At 44.8% G+C, this 27,933-nt stretch overlaps 1 protein-coding gene across 1 annotated transcript in view; it reads left to right on the top strand.

The window, feature by feature from the left end:
• The first annotated feature begins 5,220 nt into the window (after positions 1-5,220).
• The window catches only part of LOC123995357 (leucine-rich repeat and fibronectin type-III domain-containing protein 2-like), a 144,592-nt gene continuing 121,879 nt past the window's right edge, over positions 5,221-27,933 (top strand). Inside the window, exon 1 of the mRNA XM_046298907.1 lies at positions 5,221-5,666. The gene's annotated coding sequence lies outside the window, so the exon portion shown is untranslated. The remainder of the gene's footprint in view (positions 5,667-27,933) is intronic.

Here is a 27,933-nt window from a genome sequence, read left to right as displayed (position 1 = left end):
AATTACACTGCTCACAACCGCTAGGCTCTCCAGGGGGTGGTGCGGTCTGTACAACGTATCACCGGGGCAAACTACCTGCTCTCCAGGATACCTACCGCACCCAATGTCACAGGAAGGCCAAAAAGACCAAGGACAACAACCACCCGAGCCACTGCCTGTTCACCCTGTTACCATCCAGAAGGCGAAGTCAGTACAGGTACAAGCTGGGACGAGAGACTGAAAAACAGATGCTATCTCAAGGCCAACAGACTGGTAAACAGACATCACTAACACAGAGAGGCTGCTGCCTACATACAAATTTGAAGTCATTGGCCACTTTAATAAATGGATCACTAGTCACTTTAATAATGTTTACATATCTTACTCATCTCATATGTGTATACTGTATTTTATTCCATCTATTGAGTCTTGCTTATACCATTCTGTCATTGCTCATCCACATATTTATTATTCTATACCTTTAATTAGATTTGTGTCTATTATGGAAGTTGTGGAACTGTTAGATTACATGTTAGATATTGCTGCACTATCGGAACTTGTAAGGGTTTTCTGGTGAAAGAGAAGCGGACCAAAAAGCAGCCTGGTGGTTATTCATGTTCTTTAATATATAAAGAAACTACACATGAGATAACTAACAAAAACAACAAACGTGAGAAAACCTAAAACAGTCCTATCTGGTGCAATCACAGAGACAGAACCAATCACCCACAAACACAGTGAAACCCAGGCTACCTAAGTATGATTCTCAATCAGAGACAACTAATGACACCTGCCTCTGATTGAGAACCATACTAGGCCGAAACATAGAAATTCCCAAAACCTAGAAAAACAAACATAGACTGCCCACCCAACTCACGCCCTGACCATACTAACTAAATACAAAAACACAGGAAATAAAGGTCAGAACGTGACAGTACCCCCCCCCCCCCAAAGGTGCGGACTCCGGCCGCAAAACCTTGACCTATAGGGGAGGGTCTGGGTGGGCGTCTGTCCGCGGTGGCGGTTTTGGCGCGGGACGCGGACCCCACTTCACCATTGTCTTAGTCCGCCTTATTGTCTGCCTCCCTGGCTTTCTCACCATGGCAACCCCTCTCAATGACCCCACTGGACAGAGGGGCAGCTCGGGACAGAGGGGCAGGGGCTCGGGACAGAGGGGCAGGGGCTCTGGCGTCCCTGGGCTGAGGGGCTCTGGCGCCCCTGGGCTGAGGGGCTCCGGCAGCGGCGCCGGACAGGGGGGACGCTCCGGCAGCGGCGCCGGACAGGCGGGAGGCGCCGGACAGGCGGGAGGCTCCGGCAGCGGCGCCGGACAGGCGGGAGGCTCCGGCAGCGGCGCCGGACAGGCGGGAGCACCTGCAGGAAGGAGACAGAGACAGCCTAGTGCATGGAGCTGCCACAGGAGGCAGCGGCGCCGGACAGGCGGGAGGCTCCGGCAGCGGCGCCGGACAGGCGGGAGGCTCCGGCAGCGGCGCCGGACAGGCGGGAGGCTCCGGCAGCGGCGCCGGACAGGCGGGAGCACCTGCAGGAAGGAGACAGAGAGACAGCCTGGTGCGTGGAGCTGCCACAGGAGGCAGCGGCGCCGGACAGGCGGGACACTCCGGCAGCAGCGCCGGACAGGCGGGACGCTCCGGCAGCGCTGGAGAGGAGGAAGGCTCTGTAGGCCTGATGCGTGGTGCTGGCACTGGTGGTACTAGGCCGAGGACACGCACAGGAAGCCTGGTGCGGGGAGCTGCCACCGGAGGGCTGGTGTGTGGAGGTGGTGACGGATAGACCGGACCATGAAGGCGTACTGGAGATCTTGAGAGCAGGGCTGGCACCAACCGCCCTGGCTGGATCTTCAGTCTAGCCCGGCAGATGTGAGGAGCTGAGATGTGCTTAGCCCAGTACGCTACGTGTACTGGGGACACCGTGCATTCCACCGCATAGCACGGTGCCTGACCAGTACCACGCCCGCCACGGTTAGCACTGCTAGGCACACTGTAGCGCTGAGCTGGCACAGGACATGCAAGGCTAGGGAGGTGCACAGGAGGCCTGGTGCGTGAGGCTGGCACCATCTTCACCAGCCGACTAGCACGCACCTCAGGACGAGTATGGAGAGCTGACCCAGGTGTCATCAAATCCTCCACACGCTCCGTCGGGCGAATTCCGTGTCTCATGCACCAACACAGCAACTCCCTCATATCTCTCTCCTCCAATCTCCCCATTAACTCCTTCACAGTCTCTGCGTCGCTCACCTCCCAACACCAGCTCTGGTTCAGAGCTCCTCCTTTGCTCCTCACGATAAGCGGGGGGAGTTGGCTCAGGTCTGACTCCTGACACTGCCACACTCCCCCTGTGCCCCCCCCCAAGAAAATTTTGGGGGTGCGTCTCAGGCTTCCAGCCGCTCTGCCGTGCTAGCTCCTCATAATGCCGCCTCTCTGCCTTCGCTGCCTCCAGCTCGGCTTTGGGGCGGCAATATTCCCCTGGCTCTGCCCAGGGTCCTTTCCCGTCAAGGATCTCCTCCCAAGTCAATTTATCCAAATAGTGCAGCCTCTCCCACTGCTGCTGCTGCTGCTGCTGTTGCTGCTGCCTCTGATGTTTCTCCTGCTGCTGCCTTTGCTGCTGCTGCTCCTGCTGCTCCTGCTGCTGTTGCTGCTGCCTCTGTTGCTTCTCCTGCTGCTGCTGTTGCCTCTGTTTACCACGCCGCTTGGTCCTTGGTTGGTGGGTGATTCTGTAAGGGTTTTCTGGTGAAAGAGAAGCGGACCAAAAAGCAGCCTGGTGGTTATTCATGTTCTTTAATATATAAAGAAACTACACATGAGATAACTAACAAAAACAACAAACGTGAGAAAACCTAAAACAGTCCTATCTGGTGCAATCACAGAGACAGAAACAATCACCCACAAACACACAGTGAAACCCAGGCTACCTAAGTATGATTCTCAATCAGAGACAACTAATGACACCTGCCTCTGATTGAGAACCATACTAGGCCGAAACATAGAAATTCCCAAAACCTAGAAAAACAAACAGACTGCCCACCCAACTCACGCCCTGACCATACTAACTAAATACAAAAACACAGGAAATAAAGGTCAGAACGTGACAGAACTAGAAGCAGAAGCATTTTGCTACACTTGCAATTACATCTGCCAACCATGTGTATATGACCAATAAATGTGATTTGATTTGAATGCCAAGTATCACGCCTGGAGGAATCCTGGCACCATCCCTGCAGTGAAGAATGGTGGTGGCAGCATCATGCTGTAGGTGTAATGAATACTCAGGGAGAAAAGGTGTATATTCCCCCGTGCAGAGTACGACAGATGTCTATTAAGACTTCGCAGAATGCAGGAATCGTGGTCACAGGCAGGCAATGGTCAAACACAGGTAGACAGTCAAAAACAAACAACACCTCACAACCATACAAACAGAAAGAACTGAACTAAATAGGGAGCTGATGAGACCAGGTGAGAAACGAACACAGGGGAAATCAATGAACAAAAATTAAATACAGGGCTACGTTCCAGAACACAAAGAAACAGGACTACGATCAAGAACACAAAGAAACAGGGCTACGTTCCAGAACACAAAGAAACAGGGCTACGATCAAGAACACAAAGAAAAAGAACACAAGGTTGACTAAGAAAAGAAAAGCAGAACCTTACAGTAGGGATGTTTTCAGCGGCAGGGACTGCGAGACTAGTCAGGATCGAGGGAAAGATGAACGGAGCAAAGTAAAAAGAGATCCTTAATGAAAACCTGCTCCAGAGCACTCAAGACCTCAGACTGGGGTGAAGGTACACCTTCCAACAGGACAATGAACTTAAGCACACGACAAGACAATGCAGGACTGGCTTCTGGACAAGTCTCTGAATGTACTTGAGCGGCACAGGCAGAGCCCGGACTTGAACCCGATCAAACATTTCTGGTCCTCATTCAGGTAGTCCTGGGACATGGTCCTAGGGCCCAGGCCATATGGCCAATGGGACAGCAAGGACATGTCAGGTAGAGACCTGAAAATAGCTGTGCAGTGACAATCCCCATCCTTGAGAGGATGTGCAGAGAAGAATGGGATAAACTCCACAAATACACGTGTGCCAAGCTTGTAGCTTCATACCCAAGAAGACCCGAGGCTGTAATTGCTGCCAAAGGTGCTTCAACAAAGTACTGAGTAAAGGGTCTAAATGCTTATTTAAAGTGATCAAGTGGTATAAAAGAGCAAGCATTTCTAAAAAACTGTTTTTGCTTTGTCATTATGGGGTATTGTGTGTAGATTGATGAGGGAAAAAACGATTGAATCAATTTTAGAATAAGGCTGTAACATAACAAAATGTGGAAAAAGTCAAGGGGTCTGAACTCTATCCGAATGCACTGTAGATGGCCACACAATAGGAGAATCATAATAATGCACACACCATGCATATACATTGTATGAAAGAATATCATCCTTTTTGGGTTGATCTAAACTTAACTAGGCCAATTGAAAACATCAAACCGGACACAAATAAAGCAAATGGCACGACACATGATATGATAAGACTCTGACTCAGACTTATGGCAAGTGGCCAAATTTCATGTAGTGAGTCTTTTGAGTGGTCAAAGCTAAGCAAATGACTTTGTATCTGGCTTTTAAATGCACCCATGTTCAATCTTGTTTCACCTAAATGTCGTTATATTTCAATATCTAGGACTAATGTTTTAACTATGACTCCAGCTGTGACAGATTTCAACCTAGGCATTTGGCATCCTCATCTGAATGTGTGTGTTTGGTCTCTGATTTCAAAAAATATTAATGATATAAAGTATTCTCTAAGAATGATATGAGAACCAATCCTCTCTCAGTTGAACGATGATTTTTGACATTGTTTTTACTGTATTCAGCAGAATATTAATAGGATCATTGCGGCTGTTTAAAAAAAATCTCAATATCAAATAATTTCTAGATATCGGTTTGTTAAACTTTAAAACTTTAGGTTGGATGAAATTAGATTAAATATCGGATAGAGGTGTTGTTGCGGCTGAATGAGCGCTACCAGTCACTCACTGTCTGTCTCTCCCGCGGTTACCGAGACACGGGCAGGTTATACCACCTACTAGAGGCCTCAACCAGCTATCTGCTGGTCAGCGTTATCTCCTCTGAACTGCGATACACCTCGTGTGATTGTTGCAGCCAGAGGATGTAGTCTACTCTTTTCTACATGGTTTTGCTAGGAGCGCAAATTTATCCGGGATAGCTATACTGCCAAAAACCGGATGCATTCTGAATTGAACAGTATTGCGATTTTAATCATATGATATTTAAGTAGCCTAAGGAAGAACGGGAATGGTTACCAGTAAGAATGACTTACAGTACGATACATTATGACAATCGAGTGAGCATTTGGTTTTCATTGAAATAACTCAATACACATTTGACCAGTATCGCTGCGCCAATGTACTGTAGTGACCGCCTTTCAAACTGCTAAAGTACTTCGCTGAGAGACTGGAGCGGATGTTTCGCACTGAGTAGGTCGCTTTGCAACTCGCACTATCCACAGAGCGAGCCGGTGATGAGGGCTGGTCGGGATTGCGTTAGTATATTGGAAATTCAAAACGATTTTGGAATAATGGCGAAGTGAAAGTAAGGACGCCGAGGATGCAACATCTTGTTGGTAGAATACACGATGGACAAACGCCTGCCGTGAACGGTAAGAAAGGCACAAGCACTCTCCGTTTTCTGTTAATGAGGTTTCATGATTATCAAATCGTTAGAATGGCACATTGAAAAGTCAGGTACTTTGTCTAAACGTACTTTCTCATGCCCTTATCCATTGTAAATTATTTTCAAGAAATCCATGACTATGTATAGTTGGTGCCAAAATGGGTGTATAGTTCAAGTTGGTATTGATTTTAGATGGAATTACTCGTGTTGTTGTTTAGAATATTGCTGCATTCGGTTATCACTTTTCGCCTGCGCCGCCACCCTAGTCGCATTTGATGCCAGGCTGCGCGTGCATGTCCCATGGATAGGCTTTTGAATCCTATATCAAGAAACAGTCATTGAGATTCAGCAATCACGATCAAACACAACTGACTGTGAGATAACGATATCCGTATTCATCTAGCTTTTCAATGATTTAATTGAGATGTAAAGGTACATTTATAGCAAGGTTTTTAAGGGGACATGTGATTGGGGAATCAAATTGGACATGATTATTCTATTATCATGACCCAAATGCAGATAAACGGCTGTTAATGCATGATTAACGAAAATATAGCTTGTACATGCATGAGCATGTTACAGATTATCCTGGCACATTCAAATACTTTGGAGCCATCTGTGACTTGAAGTGCACCAATTTTGCACTATTCTGTCCCTGTCATTACACTGCATGCATATTCAGGCATGAAATTAGGGGTGGCTGGGAGCCTAGTGGTTAGAGCATTGGGCCAGTAACTCAAAGGTTGCTGGTTTGAATCCCTGAGCTGTCAATGTCTGCTGGAAAAAGAACTGCTTGCATTGCTGGAATTGTTGCTTACATATTATGTGTAGGGGCCTGGGGATTCATTTTCAAGAGCTACTGAATACTAGGGATACACTGTGAGTACCCAAAACTCCGCATCCAGTACTGTTGCTTTGCCAAGTTGGCTTCATCCTATGTAATAGATGGATGAACTGCTGGGAAAATAAGTAATCTTATCCAAAGTGTGGAGTCCTATGGTGACATGTTCCATTTAGAGGTGGGGATGGAGAGAGCACCATTGAAAAGAAACACGGAAATTGTGTTGGGTATTCATGCCACCTTCATGTTCTTTCATTTGAAGCACATGCAATCATGCCTGTAAAATGATTTTGTGTCTTTGGGACTATAATGGTATATTTGCACAAAGCAATGTTCTGAAATATTCAGCATCAACGTTTTCACATCCAAGAACTAAAAACTGTTTTGTAGTGAATTCGTCTTTCATAAGTGAAATTCGTCTTTCATAAGCCATTAAGGTCCTCACCTTTAAAGTACCCAAAGTGTGTAGAATCAAAATCCTTAGATATTTGTAAATATGTTATTTTAGGTGGGTGCAAACACAGAACCTTGTGGTTTTGACATTTCAATCTGGGTTCATCCATAAGGTTCTATCTGGCACAGAATGTTACAAATATTTATATTTCAATAGAAAAGTACAGATATTTAATGATTAAATAAATAGAATGCTCTTCTTTCTAATCCCATCAACAAATGTATTGTTAATGTTTGTCACACATTTGTTAAAGCGCTAGTTCACTAAAATGACAAGTACACTGTAGCCTATGGAGAACTAGCAACATTGCTAAAGCTTAGCTCTGGATGAGTAAACTGATAAATTTTTCTCGTCTCCGACACCCACAGTCAATTAACTACTTGCTAGTTATCAATACAATGTGGTCTGCTAATCCTTCCATGGAGGTTTTCATATGGATATGGAACAAGACAAAAACAGCAATTCCTCTCCAATGCGCCTTTACCTTCGTGGGAATTGGCTTGTATGGACATGGCTAAATTGAACTGTTTCTTACAGAAGGCAATGCAGAGAAACAGATGGTAGTTTTGCTGCACATAGAAAGGCGTCCGGGGTGCATTCAGGTGCGTGTGCAGCAGTGAATTCTCTTCACAATAGACGAACATGGGCTCATTCTGTTCAGAACAACCCAGGACATGACACCATGTCATCTTGTAACTGTACATCAAACATAGTGATCATGAATGTTGACACTGTATATGACATGAAATTTATAATATGGAAATGTGAAGTGCACATTTGGACTCACGGGTGTTTGGCTTACTTGTATGGCATCAAAGTGGCATTTATTATAATCCTCAACGTCTCATATTTCAAATACATAGAGTCCTCTTAATTTACAGCTTTTCTCTCATTCTGAATTTATTTTTATTTTTAAGTTGCCCAATCAGCAGGAGGGCTGGAGGCCACTTCTTGTTGCGTTCAGAACGTCTGTCAGTCAAAACCCATACAGGACTGTGAAGCTCAGAGCCTGAGCTCTGATGTAATTTATAGCATGTTACTGTACAGCCACTGTGTTCATTTATTTTCTCCATAAAGAGCTTAAGTGATGGTCATTCTTCTGAACAAGTGGTGAAAAACATCTAAGTAATTGTAAAAGAGGACCAGAACCTATTATATGAATAATCAAGAACTTGGGACTATAAGGTTCTACATGCAAAATGTATGGTTTTGAGATGAGTATTTTTCAAGTTCCAGATCTCAGAACTGTTTTGTGATGTCTTCCTCTTTCATGACTCAATAAGTACCTTACATACAGTTACTTTTGATTGACAACCCAGCATTGTGTGATGCGCAGATAGAACTTTCAGATTTTTCACACATTTTTTCAAACTTTTTCACAAATATGACACATCTCACGTAAAGGACCACCTAAAGAGCAACGATCTATGTAGCTAACTCATTTTTGACCAAAATGTCAGCTAGAACCTTAAATTCACAAGGTCAAATTTGGATAATTGGAATGTGGTTTTTAGAGACTAGCCATATTCTTTTGCCTTTATGTAAGCATAATTTAGCCTCTGCTAAGGGATCTGAACCTTAATCACACTGGAGGTAGTGTGCTTGCCCTGTAACCACAGGGTTGTTGGTTCAAGCCTTGCTCTGGCTTTTTCTCCCCCTCAATTGCTGTATGTCTACAACAGAAACGTAGTAGTAGTGTTGCTTCAGAGAAATGATATTGCATACTCTTGAATAGCAGCAATGAAATATGTATTTTGGCTTAGAAAGCAGGTGAGCTGCAATACTGTGTTTTTAACCATGAAGTTTCTAGTTCAGAACTTGACTTTCCCAGTATTTCCATGCTATACAGTCACGTGTTCAAGAATGTGTGAAGAATAAATAATGAGCACCTTCCACAACATGCTCTCCAAACCTGCAGTGCTAGTTCTAAGATATTTATAAAACTGGTCCTAGATTCTCTGTCCTGCCAGAGCTGCCTGTGAAGTCAGTCCACAGCGGTCAGTCTGTGTGAAGTAGTTTACAGAGGCACCGCCAACAATAGGCTAACCTTAATACCTGTGCTACGCAGCCAGGAACACTTAACTCCCTCCCTGGTGGAGCTAGCTGGCTCACTACCACGTCACAGCAGGCAGGTCATGCAGAGGGAAGGGATCCTGGCTATAGTGCTCACTGCTAAACCCATTGTCTGCTGTTTAAGAGATGGCCTTTGCCTCACAGGGATTAGAAACATGCCCCTAATTTACTTACTATTAACCATTTCACACTACAGCTGGGTGATATAGCCAAAATATCATATCACGGTATTTGACAGTATTTTATGTTTTCAATGCGTCTTTCTCCATTCTGATTGTTTTATACTGTTCAATTCTACTTCAACCAAGAATCAGTTTCTGCATTTTCATAAATCTTGGCATTTTCTGCACTCAATTGAGATAATTTCCCATGTAGGGCAAACAAGCTAGGCCTTATGTTGCAATTGCAATTTGACTTGCGATTTAGAGCAAAACATTTGGGTGAACTGTTGGAATCATGGAAATTTACAATGTATAGTTAGAATATAATAGTTGGCACTTTGAATACAGCGATGTTTGACATGACGACAAATGAAAATGCCAGGGAGAAGTTATTGTGACATGGTAGGAACCAAAGTGTTGATAAGTGTTTCTTAGGGGACCTTATAATCTTTGGCTACATTGAATGTATATTCTTAGCTATATCATGTGGCTAACATACAGTATTCAGGCTTTGCATATTCCTTGATATACCGCCCTGCCCTAATTCACACCATACCTCCCATGAGCACGCTCCAACTTCATGGTGACATGGCTGCATGGAGGTCACAGCTCAAATCTCAAGGATGTAGAGTTGGTGGAGGGGTTAACAGACAAAGAAAATCACATCCAGATTCTGCCATTTTACAAGGAATTTGATTCCCCACCTTTTTATTGCACAACATCTGTATTGGTAACTGTACGTCACTATGTTAATGTTTTTCATATGAATCCATCCCCCTTCTCCCAATCTGTATTCTGGGAGACCCTGAACATAGACCTTAAATAGACAAATAGACACTTATTCTTGTGATCGTATTCTAATGACAACATTAAAATCACTCTTGTGAGGATTCTTTATTCCTTGTGTAGCAACAACATATAGACCATTTATTGGTCTATTTAATGTGAAAAGTTCTACTGGTTGGGTTGGATCTCACTCTGGTGCAGGCCTTTGGGCTCTCTAATAATACCTCTCTAAGCAGCCCCTGGGCTGGGCCTCTCAGAGGATCTGCTAGCTATAAATAATGTCACATATGTCACCGTTCTTCTGACTGACGCACACTAAGCCCCATTCTTAGCTGCCTGCACACTACACAGGACGCACAGCACAGAGCGCGTGCACGGTTGTGTGGTGTGTCTGAGGGACTGAGCTATGGGACTCCAACTGTGTGTGTGTGTTTGTGTAGGGGATTGGGAGGTGACATAGACCTCAGGCCTGCTTCTCTCTATCTCTTCATCCACCTCTTCATATTACTCCTGGTTTTATCATCTCTCTGCATCGCTGGTGTTTTCTTCCTTACTCACTAAGCTTTCCCTCTCTGCCTCGCTACGCTCTCTCTATCTCCTCTCCTCCTTTCCCCTCCCACATAGCTTGCCCTCTCTGCCTCGCTACGCTCTCTCTCTATCTCCTCTCCTCCTTTCCCCTCCCACGTAGCTTGCCCTCTCTGCCTCGCTACGCTCTCTCTCTATCTCCTCTCCTCCTTTTCCCTCCCACGTAGCTTGCCCTCTCTGCCTCGCTACGCTCTCTCTCTATCTCCTCTCCTCCTTTCCCCTCCCACGTAGCTTGCCCTCTCTGCCTCGTTACGCTCTCTCTCTATCTCCTCTCCTCCTTTCCCCTCCCACGTAGCTTGCCCTCTCTGCCTCGCTACGCTCTCTCTATCTCCTCTCCTCCTTTCCCCTCCCACGTAGCTTGCCCTCTCTGCCTCTCTCTCCCTCCCCTCTCCTCCAGTTTGCCCTCTCTGCCTCAATACGCCCTCCCTCCCTCCCTCCATCCCCTCTCCTCCTCTCCTCTCCCACCCAGCTTTCCCTCTGCCTCGCAACGCTCCCTCTCCATCCCCTCTTCTCCTTTCCCCTCCCATCCAGCTTGCCCTCCCTGCCTCACTCTCCCTCCCCTCTCCTCCTCTCCCCACCCACCCAGCTTGCACTCCTGACTGGCAGACTGTGGAACCTGCCAGAGAAAGAGGTTACTGCCACTTTGTTTTGCCAAATATATTTTCTGAGAATTTTACACGCCCTTCAGCATAAGGAAACAATAGCATCGCTGTGGGACGTATAAAGACTGCTTGCTGTGCTGAGCACTAAAACCATCAAAATTGTTTTACAGTCTTAAAGGGATACTTCAGGATTTTGGCAATGAAGCCCTTAGTCTACTTCCCCAGAGTCAAATGAACTCATGGTAACCATTTTCATGTCTCTGTCCAGTATGAAAGAAGTTGAAGGTAGTTTGGCTCGCCAATGCGCAATGACTGGTAGTCTATGGGTATCTGCTAGCATGCTAGACTTCCCGTCATTGCACTAATGCTAGTTAGCAACTTCATTCAAACTGCACACAGAGACATAAAAACGATATCCACAAGTTCATCAGACTATGCGAAAGTAGATAAAAAATAAATATCCATTTCACCTTTATTTAACCAGGTAGGCCAGTTGAGAACAAGTTCTCATTTACAACTGCGACCTGGCCAAGATAAAGCAAAGCAGTTTGACAAAAACAACAAAACAGAGATACACATGGGATAAACAAACGTACAGTCAATAGCACAATAGAAAAAATCTGTATAAAGTTTGTGCTAATGAAGTAAGAAGGTAAGGCAATAAATAGGCCATAATACCAAAGTAATTACAATTTAGCAATTAACACTGGAGTGATAGATGTGCAGATGAGGATGTGCAAGTAGAAATACTGGTGTGCAAAAGAGCAGAAAAACAAAAACAAATATGGGTATGAGGTAGGTAGTAGGATGGGCTATTTACAGATGGGCTGTGTACAGCCGCAGCGATCGGTAAGCTGCTCTGACAGCTGATGCTTAAAATTAGCGAGGGAGATATAAGTCTCCAACTTCAGTGATTTTTGCAATTCTTTCCAGTCATTGGCAGCAGAGAACTGGAAGGAAAGGCGGCCAAGAAGTGTTGGCTTTGGGGATGACCAGTGAAATATACCTGCTGGAGCGCGTGCTACGGGTGGGTGTTGCTGTGGTGACCAGTGAGCTGAGATAAGGCAGAGCTTTACCTAGCAAAGACTTATAGATGACCTGGAGCCAGTGGGTTTGGCGCCGAATATGCAGTGAGGACCAGCCAACGAGAGCATACAGGTCATAGTGGTGGGTAGTATATGGGGCTTTGGTGACAATGGATTGCACCTTGATAGACTGCATACAATTTGATGAGTAGAGTGTTGGAGGCTATTTTGTAAATGACATCGCCGAAGTCGAGGATCGGTAGGATAGTGGAGATGCTTAACTTCTTGCGTCGAGCAATCCTGTATCCGGGAGCGTAATCATAGCCTCAAGCTCATTACCATAACGCAACGTTAACTATTCATGAAAATCGCAAATGAAATGAAATAAATATATTGGCTCACAAGCTTAGCCTTTTGTTAACAACACTGCAACACTGTCATCACAGATTTTCAAAATATGCTTTTCAACCATAGCTACACAAGCATTTGTGTAAGAGTATTGATAGCTAGCCTAGCATTCAGCAGGCAACATTTTCACAAAAACAAGAAAAGCATTCAAATAAAATCATTTACCTTTGAAGAACTTTGGATGTTTTCAATGAGGAGACTCTCAGTTAGATAGCAAATGTTCAGTTTCTCCAAAAATATTATTTGTGTAGGAGAAATCGCTCCGTTTTGTTCATCACGTTTGGCTAAGAAAAAACCCTGAAAATTCAGTCATTACAACGCCAAACTTTTTTCCAAATTAACTCCATAATATCGACAGAAACATGGCAAACGTTGTTTAGAATCAATCCTCAAGGTGCTTTTCACATATCTATTCGATGATAAGTCATTCGTGGCAGTTGGGTTTCTCCTCTGAAGCAAATGGAAAAATACACGCAGCTGGAGATTACGCAATAATTGCAACGGAGGACACCAAGCGAGCACCAGGTAAATGTAGTCTCTTATGGTCAATCTTCCAATGATATGCCTACATATACGTCACAATGCTGCAGACACCTTGGGGAAACGACAGAAAGTGTAGGCTCATTCCTTGCGCATTCACAGCCATATAAGGAGACATTGGAACACAGCGCCTTCAAAATCTGGGGCATTTCCTGTTTGAAATTTCATCTTGGTTTCGCCTGTAGCATCAGTTCTGTGGCACTCACAGATAATATCTTTGCAGTTTTGGAAACGTCAGAGTGTTTTCTTTCCAAAGCTGTCACTTATATGCATAGTCAAGCATCTTTTCGTGACAAAATATCTTGTTTAGAACGGGAATATTTTTTTATCCAAAAATTAAAAGAGCGCCCCCTATATCGAAGAAGTTAATGAGTCTGGACTGAGAGTTTACAGTCTAGTCAGACACCTAGGTATTTATCGTTGTCCACAGATTCTAAGTCAGAACCATCCACAGTAATGATGCTAGTCGGGCGGGCTGGGTCGGTGCCGGCAGCGATCAGTTGAAGAGCATGGATTTAGTTTTACTAGCATTTAAAAGCAGTTGGAGGACATGGAAGGAGTGTTGTATGGCATTGAAGCTTGTTTGGAGGTTTGTTAACCTCTTGCTCCTATCTGGCACGCAGGCGTCCCATCTAGAGCTCTGGAAATGCAAATGCGCTACGCTAAATGCTAATAGTATTAGTTAAAACTCAAACGTTCATTAAAATACACATGCAGGGTATTGAATTAAAGCTACACTCGTTGTGAATCCAGGCAACAAATCAGATTTTTAAAATGCTTTTCGGAGAAAGCATGAGAAGCTATTATCTGATAGCATGTAACACCCCAAAAGACCCGCAGGGGACGTAAACAAAATAATTAGCATAGTCGGCGCTACGCAAACCGCACAAATAAAATATAAAACATTCATTACCTTTGACCATCTTTTTTTTGGCACTCCTAGATGTCCCATAATCACTATTGGGTCTTTTTTTCGATTAAATCGGTCCATATATAGCCTAGATATCGATCTATGAAGACTGTGTGATAAACGGAAAAAAATAGCGTTTCACAACGTAACGTCATTTTTTAAAATTCAAAAAGTCGACGATAAACTTTGACAAAACACTTCGAAATACTTTTGTAATGCAACTTTAGGTATTAGTAAACTTTAATAAGCGATCAAATTAATCACGAGACGAAGTGTTTTCTATAGGGATCCGTCTTGAAATACTGTCTGTGTATTTCTCAACCAAAATATCCGGTCGGCGACCTGAAGAAAAAGCCTGTCTCTTGTTCGTTTGACCAAGAAACAAAGAATTGGCAAATGTCAAGACTGTTGACATCGTGTGGAAGCTGTAGGTACTGCAACCTCAGCCCTATTTAATGTCTTTCGCCCATAACAATGGGTTGAAGCGGCGTTTGGATATATTTTTCCACTTTCAGTGATCAGATTTTCCTGCACTTTTTGATGAAACGCACGTTCTGTTATAGTGACAGCCGTGATTTAACCAGTTTTATAAACGTCTGAGTGTTTTCTATCCACACATACTAATCATATGCATATACTATATTCCTGGCATGAGTAGCAGGGCGCTGAAATATTGCACGATTTTTAACAGAATGTTCGAAAAAAATAATGTGATTGACAGAGTCCAGTCTTGGCCAGGTCAATGAAGACGGCTGCACAGTACTGTCTTTTATCGATTGCGGTTATGATATCTTTTAGGACCTTGAGCATGGCTGAGGTGCCTCCGTGACCAGCCGGGAAACTGGATTGCAATAGCGGAGAAGGAACGATGGGATTCGAAATTGTCGGTGATCTGTTTGTTAACTTAACTTTGGAAGACTTTGGAAGGGCAGGGCAGGATGGATTTAGGTCTGTAACAGTTTGGGTCTAGAGTGTCTCCGTCTTTGAAGAGGGGATTGACTGTGGCCGCTTTCCAATCTTTAGGAATCTCAGACGATATGAGAGGTTGAACAGGCTAGTAATAGGGGTTGTAACAATGGCGGCAGATCATTTTAGGAAGAGAGGGTCCAGATTGTCTTGCCTAGCTGATTTGTAGGGATTCAGATTTTGCATCTGTTTCATAACATCAGGTGCCTGGATTTGGGTGAAGGAGAAGCTAGGGAGGGGACTTGGGCTAGTTGCTGCGGGGGGTGCAGAGCTGTTGGCCGGGGTTGGGGTAGCCAGGTGGAAAGCATGGCCAGCCGTAGAGAAATACTTGTTGAAATTCTCGATTATCGTGGCTTTTTCGGTGGTGACAGTGTTTCTTAGCCTCAGTGCAGTGGGCAGCTGGGAGGAGGTGCTCTTATTCTCCATGGTCTTTACAGTGTCCCAAAACTTTTTGGAATTAGTGCTGCAGGATGCAAATTTCTGTTTGAGAAAGCTAGCCTTTGCTTTCCTAACTGACTGTGTATATTAGTTCCTGACTTCCTTGAAAAGTTGCATATCACGGGGACTTTTCGATGCTAGTGCAGTACACCACAGATAAAGGGACTCATTCCCCAAATCCCGAATTATCCCTTTAAACCACAACACCAAGCACAGGGAAACACACCCACAATTACTTCAAAATTGCTGACCAACAGGCCTGAGATCAGATGTAACTTGGCACCTAAAAACTGAATTCATAAGCTTTTTAGCTACAAGCATTCCCACAATGTTTAAATACATAGAGAGTATTGAGAGTTAACGCTTTCCTCAAAGGTGTCAATATCTCCTACTGTATACTGTACGCGAGGCATTTATAATTCCTTTGATACTGCAACACCCATAAAGGTGTCATAACTGGTTCCATAAAGGGTGTTATGAATGCCTTATGTACACTCCCTTCCAGTAAAGTGTTACCATTATAGCAAAGCTTCCACAAATAACAAACAGTGGTGCCATCTGATAGCAACCAACAACTGGTTTAATATTCATGTCAACCATCTCCTTCAGCAACTTGGCATCTATTTCAAAAGAGAGCGACAACATTGCCCAATGTTTATTGAGCCACCTTACAGATCCTTTAATATCCATGCACGTCAGTGGAGGCTGCTGAGGGGAGGACGGCTCATAATAATGGCTGGAATGGAGCAAATGGAATGGCATCAAACATGGAAACAAGTGTGTTTGATGTATTTGATACCGTTCCTCTTATTTCTCTCCAGCCATTACCATGAGCCAGTCCTCCCCTATTAAGGTGCCACCAACCTCCAGTGATACACGGTGGTTGTATTGTACGTTGCTAGGCACCATTGATTAGCCATGGTTCACATTAGCAATAGTGTAGAAATTAAATTCTCCCTTAATTTTAACTCTTAAAGTGTTTCATGGTGTGAAGCTGAATGCTAGCACTAGGATGTGTTCACTCTTAAACCTGGGTTGAGTGCTCCACTGGCAGGCCCTTACTGTTGCCTGCCAGTGGAGGCTGCTAGCCTGAGTGTCAGTCAGAGCACCAAAGGCATTAGGCTAAAAGGACTAAAAGGCTCAAGAGATGAAAGCTCCTCTGCACAGACAGGCACTGCACTCAACTATATAAGCCTGGACTCCCTGGCTGTACATAGGCGTAGCCTGGACTCCCTGGCTGTACATAGGCATAGCCTGGACCCCCTGGCTGTACATAGGCGTAGCCTGGACTCCCTGGCTGTACATAGGCGTAGCCTGGACCCCCTGGCTGTACATAGGCGTAGCCTGGACTCCCTGGCTGTACATAGGCGTAGCCTGGACTCCCTGGCTGTACATAGGCGTAGCCTGGACTCCCTGGCTGTACATAGGAGTAGCCTGGACTCCCTGGCTGTACATAGGCGTAGCCTGGACTCCCTGGCTGTACATAGGCGTAGCCTGGATTCCCTGGCTGTACATAGGCGTAGCCTGGACTCCCTGGCAGTACATAGGCGTAGCCTGGACTCCCTGGCAGTACATAGGCGTAGCCTGGACTCCCTGGCTGTACATAGGCGTAGCCTGGACTCCCTGGCTGTACATAGGCGTAGCCTGGACTCCCTGGCTGTACATAGGCGTAGCCTGGACCCCTGGCTGTACATAGGTGTAGCCTGGACTCCCTGGCTGTACATAGGCTTAGCCTGGACTCCTGGCTGTACATAGGCGTAGCCTGGACCCCCTGGCTGTACATAGGCGTAGCCTGGACTCCCTGGCTGTACATAGGCGTAGCCTGGACTCCCTGGCTGTACATAGGCGTAGCCTGGACTCCCTGGCTGTACATAGGAGTAGCCTGGACTCCCTGGCTGTACATAGGTGTAGCCTGGACTCCCTGGCTGTACATAGGCGTAGCCTGGATTCCCTGGCTGTACATAGGCGTAGCCTGGACTCCCTGGCAGTACATAGGCGTAGCCTGGACTCCCTGGCTGTACATAGGCGTAGCCTGGACTCCCTGGCTGTACATAGGTGTAGCCTGGACTCCCTGGCTGTACATAGGCGTAGCCTGGACCCCCTGGCTGTACATAGGCGTAGCCTGGACTCCCTGGCTGTACATAGGCGTAGCCTGGACTCCCTGGCTGTACATAGGCGTGGCCTGGACTCCCTGGCTGTACATAGGCGTGGCCTGGACTCCCTGGCTGTACATAGGCGTGGCCTGGACTCCCTGGCTGTACATAGGCGTGGCCTGGACTCCCTGGCTGTACATAGGCGTGGCCTGGACTCCCTGGCTGTACATAGGCGTAGCCTGGACTCCCTGGCTGTACATAGGCGTAGCCTGGACTCCCTGGCTGTACATAGGCTTAGCCTGGACTCCCTGGCTGTACATAGGCTTAGCCTGGACTCCCTGGCTGTACATAGGCTTAGCCTGGACTCCCTGGCTGTACATAGGCTTAGCCTGGACTCCCTGGCTGTACATAGGCTTAGCCTGGACTCCCTGGCTGTACATAGGAGTAGCCTGGACTCCCTGGCTGTACATAGCCTTAGCCTGGACTCCCTGGCTGTACATAGGCTTAGCCTGGACTCACTGGCTGTACATAGGCCTTGCCTGGACTCTCTTGCTGTACATAGGCCTTGCCTGGACTCCCTGGCTGTACATAGGCTTAGCCTGGACTCCCTGGCTGTACATAGGCTTAGCCTGGACCCTCTGGCTGTACATAGGCCTTGCCTGGACTCCCTGGCTGTACATAGGCCTTGCCTGGACTCCCTGGCTGTACATAGGCCTTGCCTGGACTCTCTTGCTGTACATAGGCCTTGCCTGGACTCCCTGGCTGTACATAGGCTTAGCCTGGACTCCCTGGCTGTACATAGGCATAGCCTGGACTCCCTGGCTGTACATAGGAGTAGCCTGGACTCCCTGGCTGTACATAGGCGTAGCCTGGACTCCCTGGCTGTACATAGGCGTAGCCTGGACTCCCTGGCTGTACATAGGCGTAGCCTGGACTCCCTGGCTGTACATAGGCGTAGCCTGGACTCCCTGGCTGTACATAGGCGTAGCCTGGACTCCCTGGCTGTACATAGGCGTAGCCTGGACTCCTGGCTGAACATAGGCTTAGCCTGGACTCCCTGGCTGTACATAGGCTTAGCCTGGACTCCCTGGCTGTACATAGGCTTAGCCTGGACTCCTGGTTGTACATAGGCTTAGCCTGGACTCCCTGGCTGTACATAGGCTTAGCCTGGACTCCCTGGCTGTACATAGGCTTAGCCTGGACTCCCTGGCTGTACATAGGCTTAGCCTGGACTCACTGGCTGTACATAGGCGTAGCCTGGACCCCTGGCTGTACATAGGCTTAGCCTGGACCCCTGGCTGTACATAGGCGTGGCCTGGACTCCCTGGCTGTACATAGGCGTGGCCTGGACTCCCAGGCTGTACATAGGCCGTGGCCTGGACTCCCTGGCTGTACATAGGCGTGGCCTGGACTCCTGGCTGTACATAGGCTTGGCCTGGACTCCCTGGCTGTACATAGGCGTGGCCTGGACTCCCTGGCTGTACATAGGCGTGGCCTGGACTCCCTGGCTGTACATAGGCGTGGCCTGGACTCCCTGGCTGTACATAGGCTTAGCCTGGACTCCCTGGCTGTACATAGGCTTAGCCTGGACTCCCTGGCTGTACATAGGCTTAGCCTGGACTCCCTGGCTGTACATAGGCTTAGCCTGGACTCCCTGGCTGTACATAGGCTTAGCCTGGACTCCCTGGCTGTACATAGGCTTAGCCTGGACTCCCTGGCTGTACATAGGCTTAGCCTGGACTCACTGTCTGTCTTACTCCTGATGTCAGAGAAGACAAGACAGCAGCAAGTCTCATTTGTTGTTACAACCACTGCAATGTCCCCTCATCAGCCATTGATTCTGTCCTTGGACCAGCAGCATCCCTAAAGCTGGGATTAGATGATCACGCCTGTTTCATCAAACAGTGAACAGAACATATATGGGTAGAACAGGGTGTTCAATCAAAAGGGATGGATGTGGATTATACACAGAACAGTGGTTTAGCCTGCTCCCAGATCAGTCTTGTTAAATCCTATGGTCATTATCACGAGTTGGCATCAGAAACAAATCTGCGACCAGGATAGGTTTGTCTTGTCCCTTCTGGTGAGGGTTCAGCTGGCAGTATCGCGTGCCACCTACCCAAACAGACCTATGCCCAGTTTAGTCATGTTGTCCATTTTTGCTCAGTTGTGGAGGTGGATAAACAAGTTTTATCGGTTGGATTTTAGTGTTGCCCCCCCAAAAAATGGTCCCAAATGTTGTTGTTATTTTGGTTCCAAATGGTTGGATGTAGCGAATAAGGCTAAGCTAACCCCTCCATTGACATATTTGAAGAATGCACTGCAATTATCTATTTTGATTTGGGACGGTTGCTAAAGATTAGGGTGGATCATTCACAGGACAAAAAGTTGGTTGAGAATCAGAATTATTGGGCCATTTATAAATAACGTATGGTTTGTAATTGTGGGATGTTATCTTAGTTAAATAGCAGACGATCAAAGCAAAATAGGACAAAGAGTCATCATTTCCCACTCTCAAGCCTGTCTGTGCAAATCCAATAGTGGGTCCAAAGCCAAATCCACTGCTCATGTATTTAGTTATTCCTGATTCTCTGATCCCTCTCTCTTATGGACAATCCAATCCCATCACTGACAGGTCAGCACTTACAGAGTTAGAAACCAACAGGATTATAGACTGAACAATATATCCAGACATATCTTCTCTGGTGCTCTTTAGTTGTTTTGTCAGGGAAAATGTGTGGCTGTATGATACAGGCCTGGCTGCCTGCATTGCCTCTTGGTAATTCATTAAGATCTAATATTTGCTTTGTGAAGCCTCTCAGTCCTCCAGTGCAAGTAGTGCTGCTTTCTTCCAGCAGCACGCGTTCCATCACACTGTTTACACGCCAGGCTATATAAATTACTTCTCTGCATCAGAAGCACTGAGTGTCTCTGGAAATTGAGTTCAAACAATGTCAGACATTCTTTGGACACCTAACATGTAGCGCAGGTACTTTTCAATTGTTATCTGTTCAATTGAAATATGTCTGTACATTCCTGAAATAGCTTGGAACATTCGAGAGATATAGACACACAGTGAACACTTAATGCAATAATATTTCAAGTAAACTGCTGCCTACATATTCTCTAATTAGGATTCACGTTTTGTATATCACAGTTGTAACCTGGGGTATTTGTCGCTCTTGTTAGCTCCAGTGGGACACTTAAGATGGACGGCGAGAGTACAGACATACAAATAGAGAAATTGAGCTGCGCGTCTCTCTCAGCTGCCAGAGAAGAAGCCCTGTGTCAGCTCTTCCCCACTGTAGCCCTGAAATTAAACAGGTCTAAGGCACAGATTTACGTCGAGCTTCAGTTCGCCTTTGTGTAATTTTCTAAAGATTAATTTTGCAGTGAGGGCCTGGCTTCAGCCGCTCAATGACTCTACTCTCCCATGGAGAGAGAGGGAGGGGTGGAGAGAGGGGAGGGAGAGCGAGAGAGAGGTGCAGAGAGAGCGAAAGATCAGGCACTGAGAGCGTCAATGTGAGAAAGGACCTAACTCTTGAAACATTGAGCAACGTATGATGAGAAAGACACAGAGAGAGTGAGATGATGAAAAAAGAGAGAGAGTGACAGAGGAGAGATGGGAAGAAAAATGATAGTTGAGAACAAGGCTGCAGAGAGTGAGAGCTGGGGAATGAGTAGGAAGCAGGAATTGAGGGGAAGAAAGAGAGGAGTGTTACTCATCATTGCACTAGAGGCTCTCATTAACACAGGTCCCTATGTGAGTGGGGGTACTGTGTCCGTGTCAGAGTGCCACAGCTGACCCGCTCTCTCTCTGCCACACGTTGTGCCATGCCCTTGAGCCATTTCCTGGCTTGCTGCAACACCTTGGCGTGCTGCATGCTGAGTGACTGTGATCTGAATGTGAAAGAAGACCACACCTACATGTGAACTCTCTCTCTCTGTCTCTCTCTCTCTCTCTCTCTCTCTCTCTCTCTCTGTCTCTCTGTCTCTCTCTGTCTCTCTCTCTCTCTCTCTCTCTCTCTCTCTCTCTCTCTCTCTCTCTCTCTCTCTCTCTCTCTCTCTCTCTCTCTCTCTCTCTCTCTCTCTCTCTCTCTCTCTCTCTCTCTCTCTCTCTGTCTCTCTCTCTCTCTCTCTCTCTCTCTCTCTCTCTCTCTCTCTCTCTCTCTCTCTCTCTCTCTCTGTCTCTGTCTCTCTCTCTCTGTCTCTCTCCCTCTCTCAGTCTCTGTCTCTCTCTCTCTCTCTCTCTCTCTCTCTCTCTCTCTCTCTCTCTCGCTCTCGTGCTTTAGAATGCTGGGTGATTACATTTTATATATGTGACAGGCAGCTTCTGGAATTTATGAATATGACTCACTCAATTATTATCTGTTACTGTAGTTGCCCATATTATGCAAGGTGTTATGTAGACCAAGTCGAATACGTTGGTTACAGTAGTCCAAAGCAGAGAAAAAGAGAAAGTCTGCTATTTGTCTATATGTTAGACATAGCATTTTCCTTATAGGACAGGGAGCTAAGTAATAGTCTTATTACTAATACTGTTTATAGTTGAACGAAAAGTTACTGTTCTGGAAATTACACACACTCACATAAACACACACACACACACACACACACACACACACACACACACACACACACACACACACACACACACACACACACACACACACACACACACACACACACACACACACACACACACACACACACACACACACACACACACACACACACACACACAGCTGTGTCCCAGAGTATCAGTATAACAGCTTTGGGAATGTATAGTGGGAGGGAGAGCAGCAGGATAGCATGGTTCTGTTGCTAATGCTAGAATACTGGAACTCAGCACGGGTCTCCCTGCAGATATATCTTGTCTTTGATAGCTCTATATTACACCCATTATCAGGCAGTTATACAACAACTGCCCAAAAGGTTAAGACTGGGTTTCCCTTGCTTTGATAACACTCATCTTACATTAAGCTTTCATATCGGGAGCTATGTGGCAAGACATGTTGTCTGGCAATTAATGAATTACTTAAAGTCACAGATACATTGTTAAAAACAAGCATTGTTAAAAACACAAACACACACACACATGTACACACCCTGTATAAATAGTACTGTTAGTTGTGGAACGATACATCCGTCAAACAACAATCCAACTCTGGTTTCTTGGCAACTGCATCGGCCCCTATTTATCCTTACTGCCTGGTAAGTGGAGCAGTTTGTAAAGTGGATATCTCCTAAGGGAAGGGTTGAAATCATACAGCTATTCCCTCAGGGTAGTAGCAGGCAGACCCTGGCAGAGGTGCTTAGAGCCTTTAGAGGGTTCTGTTCTCTCTCCACATGTCCACATCACAAGGATTCACTCTGTTCTGTTTCTCTCCACATGTCCACATGACAAGGATTCACTCTGTTCTGTTCTCTCTCTCTACATGTCCACATCACAAGGATTCACTCTGTTCTGTTCTCTCTCTACATGTCCACATCACAAGGATTCACTCTGTTCTGTTCTCTCTCCACATGTCCACATCACAAGGATTCACTCTGTTCTGTTCTCTCTCTCTACATGTCCACATCACAAGGATTCACTCTGTTCTGTTCTCTCTCTACATGTCCACATGACAAAGATTCACCCTGTTCTGTTCTCTCTCCACATGACCATGATTCACCCTGTTCTGACCTCTCTCCACATGTCCACATCACAAGGATTCACTCTGTTCTGTTCTCTCTCTCTACATGTCCACATCACAAGGATTCACTCTGTTCTGTTCTCTCTCTACATGTCCATATGACAAGGATTCACTCTGTTCTGTTCTCTCTCCACGTGTCCACATCACAAGGATTCACTCTGTTCTGTTCTCTCTCCACATCACAAGGATTCACTCTGTTCTGTTCTCTCTCCACGTGTCCACATCACAAGGATTCACTCTGTTCTGTTCTCTCTCCACGTGTCCACATCACAAGGATTCACTCTGTTCTGTTCTCTCTCCACGTGTCCACATCACAAGGATTCACTCTGTTCTGTTCTCTCTCCACGTGTCCACATCACAAGGATTCACTCTGTTCTGTTCTCTCTCCACATGTCCACATCACAAGGATTCACTCTGTTCTGTTCTCTCTCTACATGTCCATATGACAAGGATTCACTCTGTTCTGTTCTCTCTCCACGTGTCCACATCACAAGGATTCACTCTGTTCTGTTCTCTCTCTACATGTCCACATCACAAGGATTCACTCTGTTCTGTTCTCTCTCTACATGTCCATATGACAAGGATTCACTCTGTTCTGTTCTCTCTCTACATGTCCACATCACAAGGATTCACTCTGTTCTGTTCTCTCTCTACATGTCCACATCACAAGGATTCACTCTGTTCTGTTCTCTCTCTACATGTCCACATCACAAGGATTCACTCTGTTCTGTTCTCTCTCTACATGTCCATATGACAAGGATTCACTCTGTTCTGTTCTCTCTCCACGTGTCCACATCACAAGGATTCACTCTGTTCTGTTCTCTCTCTCTACATGTCCACATCACAAGGATTCACTCTGTTCTGTTCTCTCTCCACATGTCCACATCACAAGGATTCACTCTGTTCTGTTCTCGTTATTTCTCTAGGCATGTCCATATGAACAAATTTCTTATTTTCAATGACATGTCCTACATCACAAGGATTAACTGTTCTGTTTCAGGGGCATGTCCACATCACAGACTCTGTTCTGTTTTTGTACATGTCCACATCAGTTCGGGGATTTCACTTGCAACATTCTGTTCTACTAGTCCAATGCTCCACATCACAAGGATTCACTCTGTTCTGTTCTCCTCACATGTGACATCACAAGGATTCACTCTGTTCTGTTCTCTCTCTACATGTCCACATGACAAGGATTCACTCTGTTCTGTTCTCTCTCTACATGTCCACATCACAAGGATTCACTCTGTTCTGTTCTCTCTCTACATGTCCACATCACAAGGATTCACTCTGTTCTGTTCTCTCTCTACATGTCCACATCACAAGGATTCACTCTGTTCTGTTCTCTCTCCACATGTCCACATTTTTTTTTTACCGTTATTTTACTAGGCAAGTCAGTTAAGAACAAATTCTTATTTTCAATGACGGCCTAGGAACAGTGGGTTAACTGCCTATTCAATCACGACAGATTTTGTACCTTTCACTCGGGATTTGAACTTGCAACATTGTTACTTCAATGCTCTAACCACTAGGCATGTCCAGAGTGAATCACAAGGATTCACTCTGTTCTGTTCTCTCTCCACATGTCCATATGACAAGGATTCACTCTGTTCTGTTCTCTCTCCACATGTCCATATGACAAGGATTCACTCTGTTCTGTTCTCTCTCTACATGTCCATATGACAAGGATTCACTCTGTTCTGTTCTCTCTCTACATGTCCACATGACAAAGATTCACCCTGTTCTGTTCTCTCTCCACATGACCATGATTCACCCTGTTCTGACCTCTCTCCACATGACCATAATTCACTCTGTTCTGTCCCATCTCTATGTGGCACCGCTTGAACTTCTTCTTTGCACATTGTCCTCAGCTGGTGTGTGAGGGATGAGTGGCCTCAGTACTTTTGGTTCCTCCTGGTTCAATGATAGCATGTTGCGTTAACTTCATTACATTATTCAGGCAATGTATGGCAAAGACATCAAGAATCATCTCATTCAACCTTGTAGTGGAACTTGGCTCGTGAAGAAGCAGGATTGTGGGAAAAAAAAGATGTTATGTTTTCTCTTTCAGCAGATACAATTGTTTGGCCCTAAATAAAATAACCCTAAAACATGTTGTATTGAAGGAAGAACTAATCATTTAAATGTTCAGTACTTGGCATCCTTAATAAGCAGGCTTTTGTGGAGGAGCAGCAAACCCACAGTATTAGTTGTTGATGGCAGTTTTCTCCCACAGCCTCATTGTGTAATTGATCTGCCGTTCACTGCATAGCCGTTGACACCAGGCAAGCCCTGAAAAGAGGACGGAAGTGCCCAGGGGACCAGCACAGCACAAAAAAAGAGCTTTGAAGTGAAGCAAATGGTGGAGGAAGAATTCAACCTACATACCGGCTGGAAGAAACACATGGTTGCTATTCATGGCACACAGTGTGTGTGTGTGTGTGTGTGTGTGTGTGTGTGTGTGTGTGTGTGTGTGTGTGTGTGTGTGTGTGTGTGTGTGTGTGTGTGTGTGTGTGTGTGTGTGTGTGTGTGTGTGTGTGTGTGTGTGTGTGTGTGTGTTTGGGTGCATACATGCGTGTACACACTATTTGTCTATCTACAAGGTGCAGTTTTTCTGCAGCTGGTCCGCCTTTTCTGGTCTCGTTGACAGGGTTTAGAAAAGGGTATTATTTCACTGTTCTTGATATTATTTGCATGATACTGTACAGCCTACCTATTAACTGAGTCCTAACTTTCTCACTGCAATCATTTTGACCCCTTGATTGGCCTGGCATGATGGCAGGATCTGAATTCAAATCAAATCACATTTTTGGTCACATACACGTACATGTTTAGAAGATGTTATTGCGAGTTTAGAAATGCTTGTGGTTATAGTTAATAATATAATAATATATGCCATTTAGCAGACGCTTTTATCCAAAGCAACTTACAGTCATGTGTGCATACATTCTACGTATGGGTGGTCCCGGGGATCGAACCCACTACCCTGGCGTTACAAGCGCCATGCTCTACCAACTGAGCTACACAGGACCACCCATATTGCTGCGACAGCGCAGCAATATATAGCAAATATTATCTAACAATTTCACAACAAAAACCCTCTACACATGAATCTAAGTAAAGGAATGGAATTAAGAATATATAAATATATGGACAAGCAACGAAAGAGCGGCATAAACTAAGATACAGTGGAATAATATAGATTACAGTATATGCATATGAGATGAGTAATACATAGACTAAGATACAGTGGAATAGTATAGATTACAGTATATGCATATGAGATGAGTAATACATAGACTAAGATACAGTGGAATAGTATAGATTACAGTATATGCATATGAGATGAGTAATACATAGAGTAATAGATACAGTGGAATAGTATAGATTACAGTATATACATATGAGATGAGTAATACATAGACTAAGATACAGTGGAATAGTATAGATTACAGTATATGCATATGAGATGAGTAATACATAGACTAAGATACAGTGGAATAATATAGATTACAGTATATGCATATGAGATGAGTAATACATAGACTAAGATACAGTGGAATAGTATAGATTACAGTATATGCATATGAGATGAGTAATACATAGACTAAGATACAGTGGAATAGTATAGATTACAGTATATGCATATGAGATGAGTAATACATAGACTAAGATACAGTGGAATAGTATAGATTACAGTATATGCATATGAGATGAGTAATACATAGACTAAGATACAGTGGAATAGTATAGATTACAGTATATACATATGAGATGAGTAATACATAGACTAAGATACAGTGGAATAGTATAGATTACAGTATATGCATATGAGATGAGTAATACATAGACTAAGATACAGTGGAATAGTATAGATTACAGTATATGCATATGAGATGAGTAATACATAGACTAAGATACAGTGGAATAGTATAGATTACAGTATATAGATATGAGATGAGTAATACATAGACTAAGATACAGTGGAATAGTATAGATTACAGTATATGCATATGAGATGAGTAATACATATACTAAGATACAGTGGAATAGTATAGATTACAGTATATGCATATGAGATGAGTAATACATAGACTAAGATACAGTGGAATAGTATAGATTACAGTATATGCATATGAGATGAGTAATACATAGACTAAGATACAGTGGAATAGTATAGATTACAGTATATGCATATGAGATGAGTAATACATAGACTAAGATACAGTGGAATAGTATAGATTACAGTATATACATATGAGATGAGTAATACATAGACTAAGATACAGTGGAATAGTATAGATTACAGTATATACATATGAGATGAGTAATACATAGACTAAGATACAGTGGAATAGTATAGATTACAGTATATACATATGAGATGAGTAACACATAGACTAAAATACAGTGGAATAGTATAGAATACAGTATATACATATGAGATGAGCAATGCAAGATATGTTACCATTATGGAAGAGACCTTTTGGTTGCTCTAAATATCAATAATTTAGTGGAACGGAGACGACAGTTTGTTCCCTGTTCGGACTTTGCCTATGACAGATAGATTAGCGATTACAACTTTGGGCCAGTAACTGAAAGATTGCTGGTTCGAATACCCGAGCTGACGAGGTAAAAAAACATCAATCCATGTTCCCTTGAGCAAGGCACTTAA

Source organism: Oncorhynchus gorbuscha, linkage group LG14, assembly GCF_021184085.1.
Source record: "Oncorhynchus gorbuscha isolate QuinsamMale2020 ecotype Even-year linkage group LG14, OgorEven_v1.0, whole genome shotgun sequence".
Classification (NCBI taxonomy): domain Eukaryota; kingdom Metazoa; phylum Chordata; class Actinopteri; order Salmoniformes; family Salmonidae; genus Oncorhynchus; species Oncorhynchus gorbuscha.
This window is presented reverse-complemented; position numbering and strand designations above follow the sequence as displayed.